The sequence below is a fragment of the Protobothrops mucrosquamatus genome, unplaced genomic scaffold (genome assembly GCF_001527695.2).
Source record: "Protobothrops mucrosquamatus isolate PMUCROS unplaced genomic scaffold, P.Mucros_1.0 scaffold23, whole genome shotgun sequence".
Classification (NCBI taxonomy): domain Eukaryota; kingdom Metazoa; phylum Chordata; class Lepidosauria; order Squamata; family Viperidae; genus Protobothrops; species Protobothrops mucrosquamatus.
This window is the reverse complement of record NW_015386408.1, coordinates 2590511-2601417: the sequence shown is the minus strand read 5'-3', so window position 1 is coordinate 2601417 and position 10907 is coordinate 2590511.

Genomic DNA, 10907 nt, shown 5'->3' with positions numbered 1-10907 from the left:
TGACAAATATTTAAATATTCCTTTTAATTAATTTTAAATTTGTACTGTTATTTATGTATTTTAATTGATTGTCAGCCGCCCTGAGTCCTACGGGAGAAGGGCGGGATATAAATCCAAATATAAATAAATAAATAAATAAATAAATAAATAAATAAATAAATAAATAAATAAATAAATAAATAAATAAATAAATAAATAAATAAATAAATAAATAAATAAATATGTCCACTAAGGAGAGGCTGTGGTCTGGGTGACAGGGGATGAGCTAAAAAGTGAATGCCACTAGAGGAAGGCTTGATGGACTGGGATCAGAATCAATTAAAAGGAAGCCCATTCTTACTAATATGAGACAATGGTGTGGTCAGTAAACCAAAATAAGGAACAAATTAACAGTAAACATTGGCAAAGCATCTAAAATACATGTCTCTGATAATGGAGGGAGCATCCAAGATGATGTATATCTTAGCTGGATCCACCTGAATTCCCTCCAAGGAAATGAAGTAGCCCAGATATTCTAATATACGTAGTTCAAAGAAATATTTCTTTAGCTTAGCATTAAAACATTAGTTACAAATGTATTTTAAAAACAACTTAAACATAATCTTCAGAATAGATAAGCAGTTCATCTAAATAAAATATCAAGAGCTTATGAAGAAAATGCAGAAAACATATTCATAATTTTTTTAATTTAAAAACTTTAATCACTGATCTTCTAAAGATCAAGGATAGACATATTTAAATTAAAATAAAAGGCCATTAAATACCTTCCATGTAAATCAGATTTGAGATCCAAACAGGCTTTTTGCAGCCATTCCAAGAGTTTAGAAATGAGCAGAGAGTAGTGATTCCTAATGGTTAGGGAGTTCTGGAGTCAATAATCACAGACTACATGGAGGAAACCATCGTAGATTTTGCAAAAAAAAAGGTAGGAGCATAACAGAGAAGAAAAACAAACCGCATATCCTATAAATTCTTGTCACTAAATTGCTTCACATAGGTTAATTTTGAATATGACATTTACTAATACGCTTCATAAGATCTTGGATTTGGGGTAAAGGAATCTTCAAGTTAGTTCTCACATGTGCCCTCAAATTCACATAGTTTCTCAGATCCATGCTGTTCTTAATCAGAAAGAAAGTTGTCCCTTGTATAAACTGTTCAGCTAATTCTAATTCTAATACAGGTAATCCTCGACTTACGGCCACAATTAGAGCAAAAATTATGTTGCTAAGTAAGACATCTGTTGAGTGAGTTTTAGCCCATTTTATGACCTTTCTTGCCGCAGCTGTTAAGATGAATCACTGCAGGTATGAAGTTAGGAATACGGTTGTTAAGTGAATCTGGCTTCCCCATTGACTTTGCTTGTCAGAAGGTTGCAAAAGGGGATCACATGAAACTGCAACCGTCATAAATATGAGTCAGTTGTCAGCCATCTGAATTTTGACCATATGACCGTGGAGATGCTGCAACAGTCGTAAGTGTGAAAAACAGTCATAAGTCCCTTTTTTTAAGTGCCGTGGTAACTTTGAACCATCACTAAACAAACCATTGTAAATCGAGGACTACCTGCACAGATTCGGTTGGTAAGGAAATCTCTCAGGGAGAGAAAAGGCTCATATTGAAAATGGTTGTGAAGCCCGCATCAAAGGGTACGGCTGATACAGCAATGGCTCCATGGTCCTAGGCTGGGACTGAGATGAGGTCCACCGGTTGCTGGACTAGCTACTTCACTGTCTGGGCAAACTGGTCTTGCCACTTTGTTCTGAGATTGGAGCAACACCTTGGTTGAGAGTTTAAACCAGGGGTAGTCAACCTTGGCTCTTTTATGACTCATGGACTTCAATTCCCAGAATTCCTGAGCCAGCTGTGCTGGCTCAGGAATTCTGGGAGTTGAAGTCCATGAGTCATAAAAGAGCCAAGGTTGACTACCCCTGGTTTAAACTGTTGGAGGGGGCAGTAGCCACCGTTTCTTTGATCTTTGATCCCTAAATAAGCTGTAAAGGAATGTAGATACAACTACATACCGAAGATATGTAGATACGGAAGGAATGAGTGAACCATTAAGAGGGGATTTTGAGGAACGACTGCTCAGTCCTGAGAAGGAAATTCAAAATGCTGCCTTGCTTTTGCTTAGTATAGAAGATGGGACGGACAGAAACTTGCGAAAGTTTTCAAGATTTTGTTCTTCTACTGCACTGCAATAAAGACTATTCCCGAGATCTCTACCCTGCCCATTTCCTTGAAAGGCTGACACTAGGCAACCTCTCATAGCAATGGGAATATTGATGAGAGAAGGAAGCCGAGCACTTGACTGGAACTTGACAGGAAATCACAGGTCTGCTGACACTTTATGATTTAGCCTTAACTCTTTGCCTCCCCTCAGCAGCAAACTCTACAGATGCAGTTTGGCCAGATCAGGGTAGTAAGGAGCAACTCAGAGGATAAAGAAGAGAAATTGAGGGGCCGCAACCCCTTTAGGAGAGACTGCACTTGCCTGTGAGATGGGTCTCAAAACACAACAGAGAGGCATTCATTCTTCCTGTGGACCCTTTGCCCTACCAAGAAAGGCTCCAGCCATGCATATCTGCAGAAGCAAGTGCTGCACCCTAAGCTTAGTGCCATCATGTGGCCATGCAACGTGTTGAGCCACAAAGAAATGAGAAACTGCAGAAGCTGAGAGATCAACTTGCGCAAGTGCTAGCTTTATACAGCCGGGGAGTAATTAAGATTATCTGGGCTGGGAGGGAGTTGTACAATCAAGGAAGTAAATACAAAAACCTGGTTTCCTAGACAGGTTGTTGAAAACAACCTGACCATGAATCTTTCTCTCTCCTGTCTCAAAGAACCAGACGGTGACTCATTGTGATACTTCCCTTCTATGGTCCTCATAGATATGAACTGGTTTTGTGATTTGGAATGACTTGGTTTCATCATCTGCGTATAATTCTTGTGGAAACTCTGATGCTTCTCTATCAAAACCTGCAATCCCCAGTCAAACGTTCCCTTTAGAGCACCTTTTGGTCTGACTCTTTTTTATGCTCATATTCTTGCAGGAACATACAGTATGCCAGTGATGACGAACCTTTTAGAGACTGAGTGCCCAAAAACCACCCGCCCACCCCTGTCCCCACTCCACCGTGCCCACTGGACCACCCACCGCCTCCATGGCCCGCCACAGATCACCCAGGCAGCCCAGCAGCACCATGGCCACGCCCACCACCCGTGCCCTGCAGCATCATCTGCGCGTGATAGGGTGCAACGGTTTGTCCCCGCTGCCTGGCTACCATGTCCTTTGCTGTGCAGCATTGTGTGGGCCATGCCCGGGGGCAACTCTGCTCCGGAGGGCTGCTGGTGAGGAGGAGGCCACGGGAGGACAGTGCAGGGCTGGGGCAACGGTGCGTGTGCCCACAGAGAGGGCTCCGAGTGCCGCCTCTGGCACACGTGCCATAGGTTCGCCACCACTGCAGTATGCTGTTCCAGGAGTTCATCACTTTGGCATCCAGATAAACATTGTGGCAAAGAGGTGGGGGGTGGGATAGACAGCAATCCATATAGCTAGAGAAGAATATCCTGAAGAATCGGAGTAGGATGAGAAAACTTCCATGGCCCTTTCAAACTCCATGATTCTGCAATGGAATCTGCAGAATCAGGGCCTCAGCTGGCCACAGAAGGTGACCCGGGGAAGCCTTTGTGGAACAGCCTGCTTGCATAACAGGACATTCCCAAGATGTGCCAGGTCCTGCAAAGTTTTGGAGGGAGTGGGATTTGTTGGTATTAAGTAAAAGAGGGTGCCTTAATCTACCAGAGGCTTCATGCATTCATTTAAGACTTCTTTTTAAGTACATCTTACCACAGAGAGAGTACAATTCCAGTTTACAACAGTCGTGACTAATTCCCCCTACCAGAGAAGCAGTGAGCCTGCTATTTGGGAACTGAACCTGAGCACAAAGACTCCAGGAAGACCTTAGCCAACCATGGCACAAATAACTATTTCACACAGACCCAGCCTTTCCCTCGCTGAAAGAACTGCTGAGGGATTTGTTCCTTCAGGTAGCCTGAATTGCTGGCTTCTGCAGGGAAAATAAGCACCTTTCAGTCCTAATTACAGGCTTTACAAGCACATGATTTAGAGTGCTCTTGCCTTTGTTTGCAGTATTGGCTGGGCTTGCAAAATAGCAAGTAACCCAATCCGGCTAGAGGACCAGAGTATATGCAAAAAGTAACTAAAAAGAAAAAAACAACAACAGTTTCTCTGGGAACTCAGACAGCAGTAGCCAATGGTGTTGCTCCACATCCTCCCCTTCCCATGCTTTGCCCAGCCACAGAGCACACCTTGGCAAGAAACTCTTGGCTTAACTCCTGCGTCCTCCCTGCATTCAGTTTATTGCTGCCATTGTTTCCCTGGCAAGGCAAGATGGCATTCCTGCCGGATGCCTTGCAAAACCTAAGTCAGTTCTGCTCTCCATCTGATCTTGGACTTTGCCAGGCTGCACTGCAAGCTTTTCCCTGCCCGTTTCCCCAATCCACCCACCCACCCCCCATTCCAGAGAAGAGGAATATGAGGATCCTTTATATTATCAACTATTTTTTTTAAAATTCATGGTGAAATCATTTTAATGCTATTCCTCCAAGATAAACATTTTGCTGATCTAAAGTCACCTTGTAGGGAAGGTGGGTGGCATAGAAATTGGAAGGAAGGAAGGAAGGAAGGAAGGAAGGAAGGAAGGAGGAAAGAAAGAAAGAAAGAAAGAAAGAAAGAAAGAAAGAAAGAAAGAAAGAAAGAAAGAAAGAAAGAAAGAAAGAAAGAAAGAAAGAAAGAAAGAAAGAAATGGATCATCTAGAGACAATCCTATCACAAGATGAAATGAAATAATGGTCTCAGACAGATGATGAATACTTCTGCTGAAAAGTCCTCTGGGTTGGTGGACAAAGTGAGAGATAAATCCCAAATATTTGGCCTGTCCTGAGCCTCTACACTAGTCGGTTACTGCAAGCCTGGTGGAAAATATTCCATCACTAACAGGCCCCTCAGCTACTGAAAGTAGGATGGGAAGAGACCATTAGCTTCTTTGTTTCTGGAAGAAAATTGTTTGGGGCTTATTGATTTGGAGCATAGAAGGTGATGCATGTAATAAACTATGCAGATCATAAAATTATATTAACTTCTGAACAAGATGAAATAGCAGTTGGATAGATAGAAATGGGGCTTTGGAAATACTTGTCTGAGCAACAGCAGCGCGGAAATTTCATCCACTCCAATCCTCTGCATATTTTTTAAGAAGTCGTATCTATAGTGCTCATTGGGACTAACCTTCTATCATGAGTATTGCATTGTTAAGGGATCGTACTGGCCTAGCCAATGCCACCAATATATCAGAGTATTATGATAAATAGGCTTTAAGTCTCTTAGACCAGGGCTTTTCAACCAGTGGTACGGGTACCACCTGTAGTACATGGGCACCTGGCAGGTGGTACGCGACCATCCTAGAAAAGTGGTAGCGGGGGAGGGCAATGAGCTGAACCGGGGGCAGCACCGCACAAGGCCTGAGCGAGAGATGGCTGGAGCTGCAGGGCAGTCAGGGCTCAGCAGAAGCGCCAGGATCAGTGCTTCTTCGGGACTGTCAGGGCTCAGTGGAAGCGCCAGGATCAGTGCTAGGCTACAGCTGGAGCTCGGCGCTGATCCTGGTGCTTCTGCTGAGCCCAGAAGAAGCACCGATCAGCTGGAATGTTGCAGCATCTCCAGGGTCTTGTGATTTACATTCAGATGCTTGGCAACTGATTCATATTTATGACGGTCACAGTGTCCCAGGGTCATGTGAAGTGAACAAAATCTGCTGTAACCACCCAGTGGACGGGGGGGGGATAAAAACCAAACACCCCCCACCCCATCCCCGCTGCCAATCCTCAACAGAAATGCTCACAACAATGAAAACCTCGGACAGGAGGAAGAGCGCCGCTGGGTGGGCAGGCAGGTGTCTTGCTCGGCTGTGGCTTGGGGGGCCCTTTTTTCAGTGCCATTGTAACTTCGAATAGTCACTAAGTGACCTGTTGTAAGTCGAGGACCACCTGTACTTTATCACTTTTTTCCTTTTGGGGGGGTGTCATCATGTTTTTGACACCTTGTTAGGCGACTGGTGGTACTCGGATGTTGCCATATCCTAAAAGTGGTACAATGGGTGAAAATGTTGAAAAGCCCTGTCTTAGACAACTAGAAAAATATTAAAATCTCAATAACTGCTCTTAAGTGAATCTGTAACATGACCTCACAATAATTTCTTCCTTGCAGGTGGGGGTTCCTCTAAAACTGTGTTCTCTACTTTGGGAAGTTTAAGATGTGTAGATTTCAACTCCCAGAATTCCCCAGCAAGCGCATATATAAAAAAAGACAAAGGTGATATGAGGATTGCATATTGTGGGCTACTGATCCTCACTATGGCTTAAGGGAATGGGAATGGAATGGCAGTGAAAGACCATGTTGTTCCTCCTTGCTTTTAGAAGCATATTATTTCCCTCTTGCCCTAAATCTTTGCCCTAAGCAATATCCTGGATTTTTCTGCCAAAGACAACCAGATTATATCTGGTCATTGCACTCTCCATTTCGTTAGTCATTAACCCACCAACTGGTCTTTCTAGTTTCCTTCCTTTTCAGTATACACTGTGCCCTGAAAATCACCTTGACGTCTTAAGTCTTCGACATTTGCCAAGAAAAAGAACACAAGACACTCCCTTCCACAGACAAATGATCTTTGTGGTTATAGATGGTACCTTACTCCAATAAGAGCTGCTTCTTTAGCAAAGATTTGTGCGTGAAACACTTGTGACTCAGCTCACATAAGTGAGACGGGATCTACTAGCTTACTGAGAATTTCTGAATATCCAGTTGCCTTAATCTTATCATTAAGTTTCTGGATAAAATAAATGATTTGTTAAATGTTACCTTGAATCAGCTTTTGAACAACTCCCATCTCAAGAAGCATAAGGTGGATAATAATAAACCGGTGTTTCCTTCCACAGTATTGGTCTAATCATCTAGGATTCTGAGCCTTGACTGTTCCCTATGAGTTCATTTCCTCTTGTATCAGAATAACAGAGAAAACCACACAAACAAGCTCAAAACAACAGAATTCTTGGGTTTTTTTTTTTTAATGACAATCCACACTGCAGGAGGAGGTTCTAATTAATTAATGAAGCTTCCAATAGAAATTCTGGAAACTATAAGTCAGCCAAGAACGCTTTTTTCCAAGTAAGGTTTTCTACATGATGTGCTAGAATTAAACAATTGGAAGAGTCAATTGAGAGCATTGAATCTAATCCCTTGGTCCATCCAGGAATCTAAATTAATGGAATCATGACAGACAGCTATCTGGCCTGTTCTTAAATGTACCTAATTGGAAGGGGGGGAACCCACTGCCTCTCTGTCAACTGTTTCCACTATCAAACTGCCTTTAGCAGTAGAATTTTTATACTGCTTTATATTCAACCTTCCTAAAGTTTGAGTACATCAATTCCATGCCTTGACAGAAATCTTCTGGGTATCGTCTTTTCAGATACCTGACAGCCACTATCATATTTCTCTTTAGTTATCTCTCCTCTCCTCTGGCTAAACATTCCAATTTCATCAGTATGTCTAGGACTGTGTACCTAATCCCTTGATCATTCTCTTTGACTTTGTCTGAATCCATCTTAAAATATGATACCTAGCAGAGAGCATAGCATCCAAAGTAGGGTTTGATTTAAAATAAAGTGAACAGTTTCTTCCCATTAATAAGAAACAGTACTTCTGTTGACTCAGCCAAAAATTGCATTGTTTTTGGAAGGGCTTCACATTGCTGACTCATACACAATTTGCAATCAGTCGCTATTCCAAAATCTTTTTCTCAAATAACTAAGGTAGTAAATATGTGTAGCTCAGGGTGATTGGCATGTTGCATTGTTGGAGGTGCTGAAGACTGATTGTGATGCTGTACTAGATAACACACAGTAACTTTCCACATCCCACCATCACACAGCAATAAACCAAACTAGAATAATTTCCTTATTAACCTAATAACAAAACATCTATAATTCAACGATCACAGAAAAAACAAACCATCCTTCCAATGTGCAATATCATCACACAGCTATTAACACAATACACAGGAAGCAGCCAACAGACAGATAAGACAGAACCACCATCTTGTCAACCAGATAACACTTTGCCATCAAGTATTATTCGCTTGGACATCCCATCCTAGTATGTGCAAAGAAGGCAAAATAGAAGGATATATAATTTTTGCCAACCAAGATTCTGACTTTTCCAAAACTCCAAATATTGATGGTTTATAATTTGTGGGATCCTCCTTTTGTTACTTTCTGAAGATATAGACATATCTTCAGGTTTTATGGTGCTTGACATGTTCTCCAGGGTTTCTTAGCCAGAGAAAAACAAGTTCTCAGCAAGTTCTTTCAATACCCTAACGATGAAATTCAAACTCATTCTAATAAATAGTTATTTGCTGTTCATATTTCCATTAAGTTCTCACTTTAATCCTTCATTCTGTTCTTCATAATTGTCTTGTGGAACATATACTCAGAAAAGACTGAGACAAAATAGGAGCTTAGTAATTCTGCCCTTTCTTGACCTCTTCATTGAGAAGTGAACATACTGATTTGTTTCTCTTCAGCCCTTTTTGTTGTTGGTAGCATTTTTTTTTTTGCCAGCTTCAATTTATTCTAAGCCTTAGTCCGACATTACCTTTACAATTTCAGTTTATCTCCATGTATCATTCTGTGAGGCCCCTCTTATGTGTCCATTTCTTCAGATCTTCACTAAGCATTTTATGTAGCTACATGGACTTCTTCTGCTTGTTCCATTCTTCTTCCCTCACTGCAATTGTACTTTTAGGATCTTCTTTTTTAGAGAACTCCCACACATCTTGACCCTCTTTCCCACTAGCTTTTCATGATATGGAGCCTTATTATTGATTGGGGAAAGATCATAAGATTTCCCTTTTTTTAAGGGAAGATAGACAACAAATCCAGGTTTTCCAAAAACAACAAGAACATTATACAGTCTCTTTCTCCAGTTCTAGATCCAGTTCCTCAACTAAGCCCCTAAACTAACTATTTGGTTAATTTCAATCTGAATATCAATTTTCTGGAAGAACTTCACTTGGCAGAGTCGTTCTCCCAACAATTGCTAGAGTAATTACATTTTTTCCATCATTACTATTTCACAGTGATTTAGAAGATCTGCAGTTTGATGAAGGAAATGAAGGAGTCAACTATACTAGGATGGACTAAAGCAAGCGGTCTCTAAAGTTGGCAACTTTAAGATTTGTGGACTTCGGGTTTCAGAATTCCTCACCCAGCAGTTGATTCTTAAAATTGCCAAGTTTGGAGACTCCTGGGCTAAACAACATATCCAACAATTAATAAATACAGGAAGAGAAGTGCTCATCTGTCATACTTTGCTGCCACAAGTACTCTATTTGAAGGCTGTCAAGAAACAATTTATTTTAATTTTAAATGCATATATGTTACTCTTTAGATTGAACAAAGATATTCCTAAAACCTCATCCTAATTTGACAATTGAGACCTGCAATTGCAACACATCAACTAATGTCTCTCATTCTTTCATGCTGCAGTTGAAAAACTGGAGATATATTTTCTCTTTCTCTGTGTAAATGAACTGGTCGTCTCCTTTCAATTCATGGGGGAAAAGTGCTTGTGGCAGGAATTATTTCAGTCATGAAAAGTATATTCTATAAGACCATCCAGAGGGACAAACCATTAGAGGGCAGCATGCTCTTAATTGTTTTAATTTGTTCTGTTCATACAGTAGCTGGATTTAAAACACACACAAACAGAGAGAGAGAGAGAGAGAGAGAGAGAGAGAGAGAGAGAGAGAGAGAGAGAGAGAGAGAGAGAGAGAGAGAGCACTGAATCCCAGATTAAAGGCATTGTTATTGGGTTATCTTTAATTAGTTAAATTAATCCACAGGACCCCTAGGCAACTGCTCTTTAGCTGATTTATTCATCATGGACAGATTAGTTTCATTTCAAGATTATATTTGTTTCAGAACGTCCACATATTTGAGAATGGAAATGAAAGCAGAAAAAAATAGATTTTTTTTCTAACTGCAGTCTTCAGATGTTAATATACAGTATGCATTGTTGAATAAGAGACTCATTTATCAGACAACATTTTTATATGTTTATGTTCATTTTAATATAATAGATATTCTGTTCATTTTAATATAATAGATTCCCCTCAGACAATATAATCACGCCAGCTCTATGCCTATGCTAAGAATATTGTTTGTACTCCATTTAGGACAGTCGGTGTAGTTTGTCACCATCATGGTGTTTATTTATTTACAAGTGAAATTTATAAGGCTGTCAACTCATGGTGACTGTGTGGCAATGTGCATTAAGGTCACTGAAAGAAAGAGGGGGTTAAGGCTCAATTACATTGAAATAACACTAAGTCATCCCTCTGAACAAATGCTGTCTATTTGAAGCCATTCCCGTCAAACATATTCAATTATTTTTAACCTGTGGTATAGGCATTAGTCGTCATGGAAGCAGTAATAGCTATATCTCACAATTTAAGTTTATCCTCCTGAAATCAGTAGGACTGAAGCTTGGTTGCTTTATGCACCACAAAGTTCAAGGCCTGAGGGTCCTATCAGCCTCTGTAAAACAAAGAAAAAGAGGAGGGGAGAGGTGGGAAAGGCTGAGGGCAAGGGGTCCTAAGAGAAGGAGGAGAGGAGAAATGAGAGAAGAGAGAAAGGAAGGGAGAGGAAAGGGAGGGCAGGAGAAGTTTCTGTGAGAGAACATTGAGGAAAAGATGGTTAAAAGTAAAAAAAAAAAAAAAAAAAGTACAATCAGGAAAGGCCATCAGAGTATGGCTCAATTCCCTAGC